General features: G+C 46.7%; 1 protein-coding gene across 5 annotated transcripts in view; it reads left to right on the forward strand.

Moving 5' to 3' along the window:
• The window catches only part of DENND2B (DENN domain containing 2B), a 153,227-nt gene that overhangs the window by 43,045 nt on the left and 97,400 nt on the right, over window positions 1–12,782 (forward strand). For 4 of the 5 annotated variants that reach the window (XM_077769154.1, XM_077769158.1, XM_077769155.1 and 1 more), the window contains one exon: window positions 3,963–4,051. The gene's annotated coding sequence lies outside the window, so the exon portion shown is untranslated. Of the gene's footprint in view, window positions 1–3,962; window positions 4,052–4,769; window positions 4,835–12,782 lie in introns of those variants that run through there. The other variant, XM_077769157.1, reaches the window with a different exon arrangement.

Below are 12,782 nucleotides of genomic sequence, written 5' to 3' on the forward strand. Positions count from 1 at the left end.
GGGCTATAGGAGAGGAAAAACGCAGTGTTCTGGGCACCAGGTGGTGTGCTGTGGCTGTGCCTGTAGAGGGGGGCGGGTAGCAGGGGAAGCCAGAAAGGATTTCAGATTTTGGTGCTAATGTATCTTGTGAGGGGGTTTCGTCACACTGCTGTTGCTGTTATTTAGGCCTTTCTTATTTTCCCCCAAATAGTAGTTTTCTATATATGTGTATATAGAAATGAAAAACTATATATATATTTCTATATATATATGTAGTAATGAAAAAACATTTTTTTCAAACCTTTTATACACAATCTCCAAATTATAAAACATAAGATGACTTTTTAAGGAAAAAAAATATTTTTTGTAAGTACCGTGACCTGCACAGTGGACAAAAGAGAAAGCATTTTTGTCCCTGAATGCTGCTGACCTGAGAGAACCTTCTCATGTATGGGAGTTGGGCCATTCCGACATCCCGCTTGGCTTGGCAATGATACTGGTGGAGGAGTGCCTGTAATGGGTAATGGGAGAGGCTATAAAACCCTGGAGCGCGTCCCTAGAAGAGTGACCTTAAGAGGAAATTTCTGGGAAACAAACCACAGGGAGACTTTACAGGAATTTTTGGTTGAGCCCACAGGCAAGGCACATAAGAAAAGGGGATGTAATTATAGTTTGTAAGCCTATGAAAAGAAACAATGAGTGACATGAAATAGCATTCTTCTTCCTGTAGGACAGGGTGAAATGGTTTTTTTTGCTTTCATTCATCAGATGTTAATTGAGTGCCAGCTGGGAGCTGGGCCCCATACTAAATGCAGGGATATGGTGGCAAAACAGTTAAGTTTCCTGCTCCTAAAGGAACTCATCGCGGAAAACCGACAGTTTGAAAAGGATGGATGTATTTTGGTTACAGATGATTGCTATGAAGGGTGAATCCTCATTTAGATTGGAGGATTGTGGAAGACTTCTCTGAGGAGGTGAGAGGCCATTTGGGGCAAGGTAAGAGCCAGTTCGGCATGTGGGGTGGCCCAGGCAGAGGGCAACAGCCTGGGGGAAATCGGGCCCATGTAGCTGGCACACTCAGGTGGAAGGCAGGAAATGTGCTGAGAGGAGGCTCAAGAAGGATCACGCAGGGCCTTCTAGGTCTTGGTAAGAGTCAAGATTTCATCTAAAGTGCAGTGGGAAGCCACTGAAGTGTGTTAAGGAGCAAATGACATGATCTGATGTAAAAGGGTGATTCAGACAGATGCGTGGAGAATGGAGCTGTGAGGCAAAGTGGAAGCTGGGGCAGTCCAGAGGTTTTTCAGTTATTAAGAGACAGGGACTAGGGTGGCAGTGGAGGCGCAGAAAAATGGACGGAAACATTTTGGCAATAGAATTATTTGGAATTGGTAAATGGATTGGATATGGAGAGGGAGAGGCGGGAAGAGGCAAGGGTATCTCCCAGATTTCTGGCACACGTATGCATGCATGCCACTCAACAGATCCTAGACCACGGGAGGCTGTAAGAGCCCTGTCATTTGGGAAAAGTCAAACAGGGTTGGTCTGAATCCAGCCTTGCAGGGGCAGCGGGGGGATTCAGCTGTCCTCTTGCAGAGGACACCTCGTGCAGAGACCTTATACCTGTCACAGCACCCAAGCAGGGATTCTGGTTCTCCCATAATGAGGCCCTCCACAGTGTCCCTTCCCCCAGAGGACAGGGCTCTGAAGAACCTCTGTGAACTCCAGCCTGCCACTAGGGGGGAGCATGGCCTGCATTCTCTTCCTGGTCTGGAGGGCGTTTTGAAGTTTGCATTACTTGAGAGGCTGACTTGTATCTGCTTGGGTCCTCAGCCCTGGTCCTGGCCCCTGGCCCCTTACTTAGAAGAATGCCTGGCATGTGGTAGGTGCTGGATAAATATTTGTTGGTGATAACTGTAACTGAGTATTAACTTGTTGTAGAAGTGGATGGGCATCACCTCTTCTTAGTGTGGATACTCGGAAGTGGAGGGTCAGGAGGAGAGCAGAGGGATACCTGTTGGGAATGGGAAGGGGAGAAGTTTAGTGACTTGATAGTGTTGCACTTGTCATTTCTTCCTGTCTTCCTTTGCAAATGTGGGACACCAGGGCCTTTGAGGGATTCCTGAGCTGGTGTTTGGGTCAGATCAGGTATCTGTAGTGGGAAACTGGGCCTGACCCCTTTGAGGCTCTGATTGCTTCACTAAAGCAATAGTGCCCACCACTTAGGATTTATTTCCTATTGACTTTCTAACACTTTTCCTACCTTCACTTCTGAAATATATTTACCTTTTAAACTCAAGTTAGTTAAAGTCTTATTTTGATAATGTTGTGATATATCAGAGGTTAATAATCAGGACCTCACTGTTTTAGGAAAGCAGCATTGAAAAATCTCTTCGTTGGGGCACCTGGGTGGCTCAGTTGGTTAAGCGTCCGACTTCGGCTCAGGTCAGTGATCTGACGGTTCATGAGTTCGAGCTCCACTTCGGGCTCTGTGCTGACAGCTAGCTCAGAGCCTGAAGCCTGCTTCAGATTCTGTGTCTCCTCCTCTCTCTGCCCCTCCCCCACTCGTGCTCTGTCTCTGTCTGAAAAAAGCAAGAAAAATCTCTTCCTTGAGCCTCAGTGTCCTCCTCTTGGAGGAGATACCAGCTGCCCTGGGCTTTATCTGTATGTGGTGAAAACAGTAGAGATGAATGAAGTTCTTAGCTCAGTGCTTTTACATAGTCCTCTCTTTTATGTCCAGCCCAGCCCTATCAGTTGCCCATGGGCCAGGTTTCATAGGTAGAAACTGGGAGGGTAGGTGACTTGCCCAAGGGCACATGGCTAGGTAGTGGTGGAGCCAGATACTGCCAAGGTCTTCTGACTCCTGCTCCACCTGGTATCCCTGCAGCCGCTCTGCTTACTACACAGAAGAGAGTTGAAAGGGTTCCGTACTCTTTCTAGATCTGTTATTTTCTGGTTCTGTGACCTGGGGCAAGTCATTTGACCTCTCTTTAAGATTTTCATCTCAGTCTTAAATTAGATTAATAATCTGTGATAATACCTAACTTTCAGGTTAGTTGTGTTGAACAGATGAGCCAAGATTTCTGAGAGTACTACGAAGCAGTGTAAGGCAAATTATAGCTGTGGGGCAAGACTTTCCCCTCTAATCTGTGTACCATTACCTTCCACATTTCAGAGATGCTATCATAGAGTCTTCAGGTCAACAGGATGGTGGTCAAGTCTAATGCACAATGACTCAGAAAGATTCTCTACCTTCCCCCTTGTATCTCAGTACTGGCTATCAAAAAAGTTGTTAGTTTTTAAGATCAGATGGTAGTGCACTTCAGTGGAAAGTGCACTGGACTAAAGGATAGTGTACTGGTTTCTACTAGTTCTTCGACTGTCACTAGCTGTGTAACTGTGGACTGAACATTTGATCCCTCTGAGCCTCAGTTTTCCCATCTATAAAATGGTAATAATATTGTCAGAAGATTTGAGGGTCAGAAAAATAGTGCATATAATAGAAGATCACGGGCGCCTGTGTGGCTCACTCAGTTGAGCATCCAACTCTTGATCTCAGCCTAGGTCATAATCCCAGGGTCGTGAGATCAAGAACTCTCTCGGGCTCTTTGCTGAGCATAGAGCCTTCTTGGGATTCTCTCTCTCCCTCTCTCTGCCCCTCTTCCTTCTTGTTCTCTCTCTCTCTCTCTCTGTCTCAAAATAAATAAGTAAACATTTTTTAAAAGGTAACAAAGAAGAAATGTATATGGGGGGACTGAATTGAGAGGGCCTGCTGTGTCCTAGGCACTGTGCTGGCTCTTGGACAAAAATGATGGTATCCCTGGCTGTGACAGCAGCTCACAGACAGCCAGGGGCTTTAGATGCAGGCCCGAGCAGGGCAGAGAGATGAGGCTGTGTTTGTATCTTGTTTGTTGCTTGGGCTGTAACCCTGGACTTACTCAGGACTCTTACTGGTCCTGACCTGGTGTCTTTCCTCTCTGTTGCAGGAAGATGAGAGACTGCTTGGGCATCAGCAATAGTACCATGAGTCCCTGCACTGGTTAAAGCCATCACCACAACCTGGGCAGGCAGCAAGGTAAGTGGAGAGGCCAGTCCAGGCGAGCTCCTGGGATGTGAATACATTTCCGCCTCAAGTGCTGCCCGGAAAATCCCAAGTGCACAAACAAGTCAAGGCAATGCATCTGGGTCCTCCTACCCGCACTCCAGGACCCAGAGGAAGGGCTTGCTTCCCCTCCCAAGTGTTCCAGCTAGCGCCCCCCTCCCCTCTGCCAGGCTTCTTCTAAGTTAAAAAAAATGAGACACTGGAGGGGAGGAAAACAAGTCCACTCACTGTCTTTCCCTTCTCCCATCTGAGCTGTTCAAGCAAGTTCCCAGGAGCTGCCCAGAGCTCTTGTTTGACTGGAAGGGAGGTAGGAGGAGTGGAATGTGTGCAAAACCCAAGCTGATCAAAAGACAGTGCTGTTTCATGGAAGCCTCCCAGAACTGAGAGCGGGAGAGAAGGGGGGTGGAGGGGGAGAGAGGAGAGGAGACAGAGAGAGAGAGAGCACGCGTGCGCGCGCGCGCGCGCGTGTGCAAGCAAGAGCAAGAGAGAGAGAGAGAGCTAGCAAGCCAGAGCGCAGAGCACGCTGGCTGGCGAGAACAGGGTCTCCATGACAACTGGCCTGGCCGGCTAGAAGTGCTCTGCTCATTTGGCTGGAAGGAGCGCCACGAAAGGTCAGAGGAAGGAGCTGTGGGAAGCTCACAGCAGGTATTGGAGCTTAAGCGAGTGGATTTTGGGGCCCTGGGCTCCCTTACAGACTGTGGTGTGAGCCAAACTCTGCCGAGAATGGAGTGGGCAGGAAAGCACCGGGACTTTCAGGTAAGGTCAGCTCCGGCTTGGATTGTTTTTTCTCCTTTCCTGGCCGTAGTCTTGGGCTGTTTTCTGGGAGGCAGGCAAAAAGTCTGTACTCTGCTCGGGGTTTGGGGCTCAGGAATGATGTCATGCTCCAACAGTTGGATTCTATTAGTTTAAGGAGGAGGGAAACAGCCAATTTTCTTGACTTTGCAAATCTAGCTGATCTCACTCTTGTTGAACCTGAGGTGTTTATACTTTTCTATAGAAATCATCATCTTTTATTTAGTACAAAGGCTTAGGATATTTTACAGAAAGAGTTTTTTATATAGAAAATGCAAGTTATTATCACTCCAATATTGTGTTTGAAGTTCCTACATGGAAACTTGGTTTGTTCTAGTGAACACTGTCTGTTTTGTCTCTTGGTGCTGCTATGTCTGACCTGTAATGAAAAAAAAAAGCCAATTAACTCAGCTAGAAGCTTGTGGTGAGTTCCCAGTCTCAGGAGCAGTTATTAGGACACAGGGACCATCTTAGGGGTATCTGAGCTAGGGTCACTGTCTCGGTTTCTCCCTCAGGTAACTTGGAAAGAAGCAAGCTATCCTCCTTCATCAGTAAGGCCCATCACAGGCTTTGCTAAAGGAGGCTGGCAGGTGTGTGTGTGTTTTGGCGTGGAGGGGGGCTGTGAAGAGATTTCCTACACAGATATCTCTGAGTGAGCTCTCAGTGGTGGCTGCTACTAGGTTGCCTGTGGAGACACGAGGCACGAGGTTGTGTTTGTGGAGACGCAGTTCTGAGGTACTGTGATGGATTCTTTGGGTTAATATTTTAACCAAATCTCAGAGCACGCACTGTCCACACTGTGCATTCCTATTCTGTTTGTCCTATGCTTTGGTGAAACTTGTTCTGACCTAGAGGAGTGGTGTGTGGTGAGTTTAGTGTGGCCTCGGAGAGGAGATCCTTCCAGAAAGGCACTTTTATAGGTGAGGGGGTAGTTAGGTTCTCAGTGATCTTATTTGGAGGACTAATGCAGAAGACACTTTGTGCTGTGGAGACTTATCAGGAGATGTGCTTCCATTTCAGCCATGTTAGATCTCCAGCTTACTCCAGGGCCTCAGGGAACATTGTGGATGCCTCTGGTTTCTCTGTGGGATGAGGCAACAGCTGCTGTCCTGGCTCTTCGGTTTTTCTTCTTGAACTTTTTGAACAGAATGTCTTTTGTATTCTGGCAGACAATGAGGGGGCCTTCTGATTAACTTCGGGTCAGCTTGCCAGTAAAAGCACTGACCATGTCCCCAGTTTGGGCTCCCTGATTGTGTACATGTATGCATCAGTGTTGTGGCCTGAGTGTCCACAAGGGTGAACTCTGTGGCCCTGGACCTCAGATGGGCCACTGTGAAAGTGATGGCTCCTTTTAATACACTCCAGTGATCCTCTGCTTGGTTGAAACCTCTGTTTTGTTGGGGGCATATGGCATTACACTGTCGGTTGGGATTTAAATTTGGGGGAATGAGGAGGAGGCCTCTCTGAGTCAGTGGGCAGTGCAAATCCAGTGGGCAGTAGAATCCCACTTTTCTACTCAAGTGGCTGTGGTTGAGGCTCCTCTAACTTTATCATCCCCACCCATGTGAAGAGGGTTAGCAGATGGTCATTCTTTTGATGTAGCAGAACAAATACTGGATTTGGAGTCAGGAGACTTGAGTCCATGGTCAGATTGTGCTACTTGCCATCAAGGTGGCCGTGGGCAAGACCATTAACCTATGTGACCTTTAGATTTATTAGTTCTGAGATGTGAGATAATGATACAACTACTTCAACAGGTCTGTTGGGAGGAACAGAAATGAGGTAATTTCCTTGAAAGTGAGGCATCTGGGTGGTGTAGTCAGTTAAGTGTCTGACTCTCGATCTCAACTCAGGTCAAGATCTCACAGTTCATGAGTTTGAGCCCGGAACCAGGCTCTGCGCTGATGGTGTGGTGTCTGCTCAGGATCCTCTCTCTCCTTCTCTCTGCCCCTTCCCAACTTGTACTCTCTCTCTCTCTCTTTATTTCTCTCTCTCAAAATAAATAAAAAAAATTTCTATGAAAGTAGCTTTAAGCAAGTCAAGTCCTGCATAATGTGAGATGTTGTGAATTATAGATTGAAGGATGGCCTCACTCTCCTCTGGAAAGTCGTTTTGCCTCTCTGTTCTGGTTTCCCAATTTATAAAGTGCCCTTTTCCTTTGTGTATTTATAAATAAAAATGAGAAAAACCTTTAAAAAGTTCTTCAAGATATTAAAGGAAACAAATAGTGCTTTCTTTGGGAAATAGAAGAGTGATGTTCACTGCAGGCTTGAGCCTCATAAATGATCTTCAGAGATGAAGCTTTCTTTGCTGAGGTCACCTGACTCATGTGTTTAGTATAGAAGAGAAGGATTCCAAGAGACCCTTTGCTTTGCCAGCGGCCCACAGCTAGCTCCCCGGCAGTTATGGTATACATTTCAGTAGCTGGAAGAGAGGCTTCTGATTGTCAGGGCCGGTGCCCTCATTCTGCTAGCTAGGTTCTGCTGGGGAAACCGTTTTTGAGGGGGCAGAGACCTTTCTCCCGTTCTGGGTTTTAAAGACAGGGTTTAGCTGGCAGGAAGAGTTATCACTCTGAAAGGCTCCTTGGGGGCTGGGCAGCTCTTTCAGGAACCTGTATAGCTACAGCTTAGAGGGAAACAAGAAAGAAATGAGGAAGTGGGGATTTCAAGGGCAGAGCTTCGTGATATGCATTGGGACTGTGCCAAGGAACAGAAGAGCAGGAGTGGGGAGACTCCAGGCAAGGGCACCCAGATCCGTTCTCAGGGAGTGTGTAGGGCTCATGGCATGCTTGGTGGGAACACAGGGGGAGAGACCTGGCACCCCATTTGGCGGCCTCAGCTTTTGTTGCAGGACAGGGCAAGCTGCCTGCCATGCCCTGAAGTGGGCTCTGGGAAGAAGCCCCTGGGAAGACCCTGAGGAGGCAGATCTGTTACTGAGTAACAACAGAGCCTCTTTTCAGGTGAACCACATCACAGCAGCCTCTCAGGCCTGACAGAGAAGTGGTCCATAGCTTAGATTGGGGCTGCAGCTTGCCCCCACTCCTGATCAGTCCAGCTTCCCAGCACCAAGTCACACATTGGATGGATCCCTCCATGCTCTTTAAGGATTAAAAAGTAACATTCCTGCTCTTACTTCCTCTCTCCCCCTTCCTCTACTGCCCTTCCTACATACTGTCCCTCTGGGCTCCCTTTCTCTAAAATTAGAATAATCATTTACCCAAGGAAGTTGAAACTTTGAAATGCCTTAGAGGACAGGCCTAGGGCATCCTGAATTCTGCTGGCTCTACCCTGTCCCTGGAATGGAGGGCTTGGGTTTACAGTATGCAGGGGCGCCTTCGACTCCAGATATCTTGGCTACACTGCTGGGTTATAAGTAAGAGAGGAGGTGCTCCATGTCCTACCTAATCTGATTCTAAGATCTACTTTGGGGAAGGAAGGTCTGAGTTCCGGACTGCCAAAACACATCCCTGCAGGCAGGTAGGGCTGAGAGACTGAAGAGCATGTCTTCCTGTCTCTTCTTTTTGTCTGTTATGTGTCACTGCCCTGGAGTCTCCTGATTTCCAGCGTTGTACCCAAGAGAATTTGCTGAGGCAGCCAAGCGAAGGGAACATATATCTGAGCCTAGAGTAGTCCAGGCAGCAGCCCTGCAGGGTGTTGGCTTGGCCTCCCTTCTGAGCCTCTACATTAGCTTGGAAGAAGAGGGTGTTTAGGGTGGACAGGGGTGGGGGAGGGGGAAATCTGCTGGCAGATAATTGAGTTCTTTGAGTTAGAGTAACCATGGAAAGTGGAGAAGGGGCCAGGAGGGCATGAAAGAAAAAAAATTACCATCTGGCATAGTCTGCAGAGATTTCTCTATAAAGCCTGAGGGACAACTTGCATTAGTGAGTGCCTTCTCCTGGGGGTGGGGAGGGAGATTCTGAGCACCTATTTTTTTGCTGGGGAGGAGGCACTATGTGCATCTGTCTCTGTAGGTGGGTGCAGTAAAATGCTGGGGTGCATCTGTCTTAGGGGAATATGCTACCTAATGTTGCCTGATAGAAAAATCCCCAGTGTCCTGTTTCTAGCTGTAAGACCTAGAGAACTTGCCTGTGTGTATTCGTGTGTTGAGGGGAGAGGAGGATGTTAAATGAGTCTAGACTACTTCATTGTAGGAATTCTCCAAAGAACCCTTCTCTTATTATTTTTGGCTCTCATATACTGTTCTTGAAGGGCTATTGAAATGATCACAATATTCTTCTCATCTAAAAACTGCCTGTATATTCGATTGCACTATATCTATAGAAGTGCATTATATATGCAATTAGGATATGCCTTCTTAATGAAAGTGGACCTATTTCTAAGGGTTTGTTGTGAAATCACCCGTTTCTCAAAGATATCTTCTCTGTGACTTGTCACTGAAGGGGTTTGTATGTGAGCTGGAGATTGACTAATGAGAAGCAGCACAGTGAATGAAGGACAGTTTGATCCATGGGAAAATGAAATGCACATGGAGTTAGAGGAGACAAGATTTGAAGCAGGAGGAAAACTAGAAGAAAACAGGAGAAAGGCCCTGGGCAAGGGGACTGGGGAAAGGTAGTTCTGAGGGGCAGCAGGGGAGATAGAAGGCAGTACCTGAGCTGCTCTAGGAGGCCTTCACAATTTAGCAGAAGGTTGGCCTTCCCCCAGGGGACCCAAGGAGACAGTGTTATGTCCTGGGAGGGCGGCATTGGAGTTGACACCCCTGTTCATTTGCTCTTGGGCTCAGAGGCATCTCTGGCACCCATATGCCCTCTTAGTCTGTTCACCCATTTTGTCAGTGAATACTGAGTGGCTAGGCCAAGGGCTGGGGAGGGTCTAGATAGTAGCAAGTGTGAGACTTATCCCATATATATATATTATGTTAGATGTTGTATTATAGTTATTTCCTCCCCAAAGTGAGCCTCTGTGTGTTTGACTAAGAGAAGAAACAACGACCTGCTGAAGTTTGGGGTTTTACAGGTAGAATTAATGATCGTCTCATGCTTTAGGCTGGAAAGAAGGAGGAATGGCCAACTCTTAGACTCTGATGTAAAATACTGTTTGAATGATGGACGAGAGCCAACTATAAAGGACTGGAAATATGAGAAGGGAGAGGGTTCTAGGTCTCAGTTGAAGCTTCTCTGAGAGTGTCAATGAATTGAGTGTGGGAGGAAAAGGGAAAGGGGAAAATTGGAAAGAAAACTATATAGTCAGCTAGTTTTCAGAACTCTTAAGTCTTGTTCGAGGAATTGAGTTTTAGTGTGTTCATTATGTCTTGGAACACAGGCTCCTGATGGAGTTCTGACAGCTAAATATCATAGATTGCTTTTAAATGAATCAACCTGCAGTGTGTTTGCTCAGCTGTCAGTGACTCTCGATGCTTGATGCATGTGTGGTGGAACGGACCACTTGCACTTACTGTGAGTGTCTCAGTGAAGCAAGGAGTGGTAATGAAGAGATGGTGCCCAAGGGTCTTACATGCCTAGGTTTAGAACCGGCCACAGTTACTAGCTGTGTGACCTTGGACAAGTTATTTAATCTCCCCGAGCCTCCCTTTTCTGTGAGGCATCTGTGAAATGGATGTAATAATAGTACTTAGCTTGTTAGCATTGTGCCAAGGAGTGAATGAAATGACACACCTGTAAGGCTCTTGGCCCAGAGCCTGGCATCTAGTAAAGGTTTGGTGCTTTCCATTATCATTATCAACTTAGTACAGCATTTTCAAGAATGCGGCAGGTCTCTCTCTCTCTCTCTCTTTTTTAAAGATTTATTCTGAGAGAGAGCATGCACCCATGCAAGCAGGGGGAAAGGGGGGGGGGTGAGAGAGAATCCCAAGCAGCCCCTACGCTGTCAGCATAGAGCCCGATGTGGGGCTCAGTCTCACGAATCATGAAATCATGACCTAAGCTGAAACCTAGAGGTGGATGCTTAACCAACTGAGTCACCCAGGCGTCCCGATACTTTGCATTTTGTTCACCTTTCTGACACGCGGGGGGAGTCTCCACAGTGGTCCTTGTCACCCCAGCTTCAGAGGCTCTGCTTTACCCTCCTGTAGGATGCTTACCCGTCACTGTCATGGGAGACTAGAACTGCTTCTTGCCTGTTGCTTCCTGGCAGGCCTGCCCAGGCAGGGCCCTACGTCCTCCTTCACCCAGCTTTGGCCACCCTTCACAAGCGTCTGTCAGTCCTTCTACTTCCATAAATTCTACCTGTGTTTCCTTCAAGACCCTTTGCAGCCAACTCTGGAAGTTTGTAGTCGGCTCTTCCTCTTACTATCTGCGGATCTCTGGCGAGTTAACTTTTGCAAACCTTAGTGCCTGCATCTGTAAATTGGGAATAATGTTACTCTCAAAGGTTTGTTGTAAGGGTTAAATGAGTTAATTTTTTAAATGTATTTTTTAAGTGTTTATTTATTTTTGAGAGAGGGAGAGGCAGAGAGAAAGAGACACACACACAGAATGTGAAGTAGGTTCCAGGCTACAAGCTGTCAGCATAGAGCCTGATGTAGGGCTTGAACCCACGAACCATGAGATCATAGCCTGAGCCAAAATTGAACACTTAACCTACTAAGCCACCCAGGTGCCCCCAAATTAGTTAATTTATATAAACTACTTTGCTCAGTTGCTGGTACAAATATGTTCTCAGTAACTGTTAGCTGTAATTGTCGTTTGACATCTGTCTCTCCTGTGAGTTCCTCTGCCTCCATATAGCAGCACAGAGAGCCCTGGGCAGGTAGTCCGCAGATCTGATCTTTAGTCCTGGCTCTGTTGGTGACTTTTGAGTGACCTTGGGGAAGTAACCTTGGCTTCTCTAGGCTTCAGTTTCCTCTTCTAGAAAGTGGAAGTTTAGATTGAGTGTTTTCATTGACATTTTGACTTGACTTTTAAATGCATATGTCTTGTCTTTCCAACTAGATTTCCTGAAGTTCTATAAAATTATTCCCAGGGCGCCTGGGTGGCTCAGTCAGTTGAGCGTCCGACTTTGGCTCAGGTCATGATCTCACGGTTTGTGGGTTTGAGCCCCGCATCAGGCTCTGTGCTGACAGCTCAGAGCCTGGAGCCTGCTTCAGATTCTGTGTCTCCCTTTCTCTCTGACCCTCCCCTGCTCACGCTGTATCTCTGTGTGTCTCTCATAAATAAAATATTTTGAAAAAATTTTAATTATTCCCCAAATTGGCCAACATACATTGCTTATGGTTAAAAACTATTTGTGTAGCTTTTTTTTTTTTTTTTAAATCCCATCAGCTGGATTCTAGAAAGCATTTGGCTTGGTTCTCATAACTTGGAACCTGGGATCTTGCTTTCAGAAGCATAGGGCTTGGTTGTAACAACTTGCAAAGAGGCTCCAGCCTTTAGTAAGTCAGAAAATCTACGAGGTTAGTAAGAAAGGAGGTAGATTTCACTGGGTGCTCCTGTTCCTGGGAAAATTTTGGTCGACAGATGTTTAGGGTATGTGTTTGTTCTGCTGTATAGACTCAGATTAGCTTTGTGAATAAGACTGCCATCACTATTTCCTTCTCTCCATGGAGAAAAATGTCAGTGTTTCCTTTAGGGTTTGAAGTGAGCCATTGGTGCTCAGAGACAAAGCTGTGTATTAGGAGAAGAGCCATCTAATGAAAGAGTGATATTCAGAGCCTGGGCTCTGGTCAGATGGGGTTCATATTCTGGTTCTGCTACTTACTAGCTCTGAGATCTTAGATAAGTTATGGAGCCTGTCCATGTCCCAGTTCCTTTTTTGTGAAACGGAGGTGGTAATTGTACTATTTCATAGTGTTGTGGTAAGGCCCAACTGTCAATGTGTTTAGGATAGTACCTTGTATCTGTTGCTGAATGAAATGTGAGCAATTACTGTTATATTTCTTATTACCTTGTAAGCCAAGCAGAGTATGTTTCTGAGTGGCTGGTTGGTCTGGTTTG

The sequence above is a fragment of the Crocuta crocuta genome, unplaced genomic scaffold (assembly GCF_008692635.1).
Source record: "Crocuta crocuta isolate KB4526 unplaced genomic scaffold, BGI_CrCroc_1.0 scaffold255, whole genome shotgun sequence".
Taxonomy (NCBI): domain Eukaryota; kingdom Metazoa; phylum Chordata; class Mammalia; order Carnivora; family Hyaenidae; genus Crocuta; species Crocuta crocuta.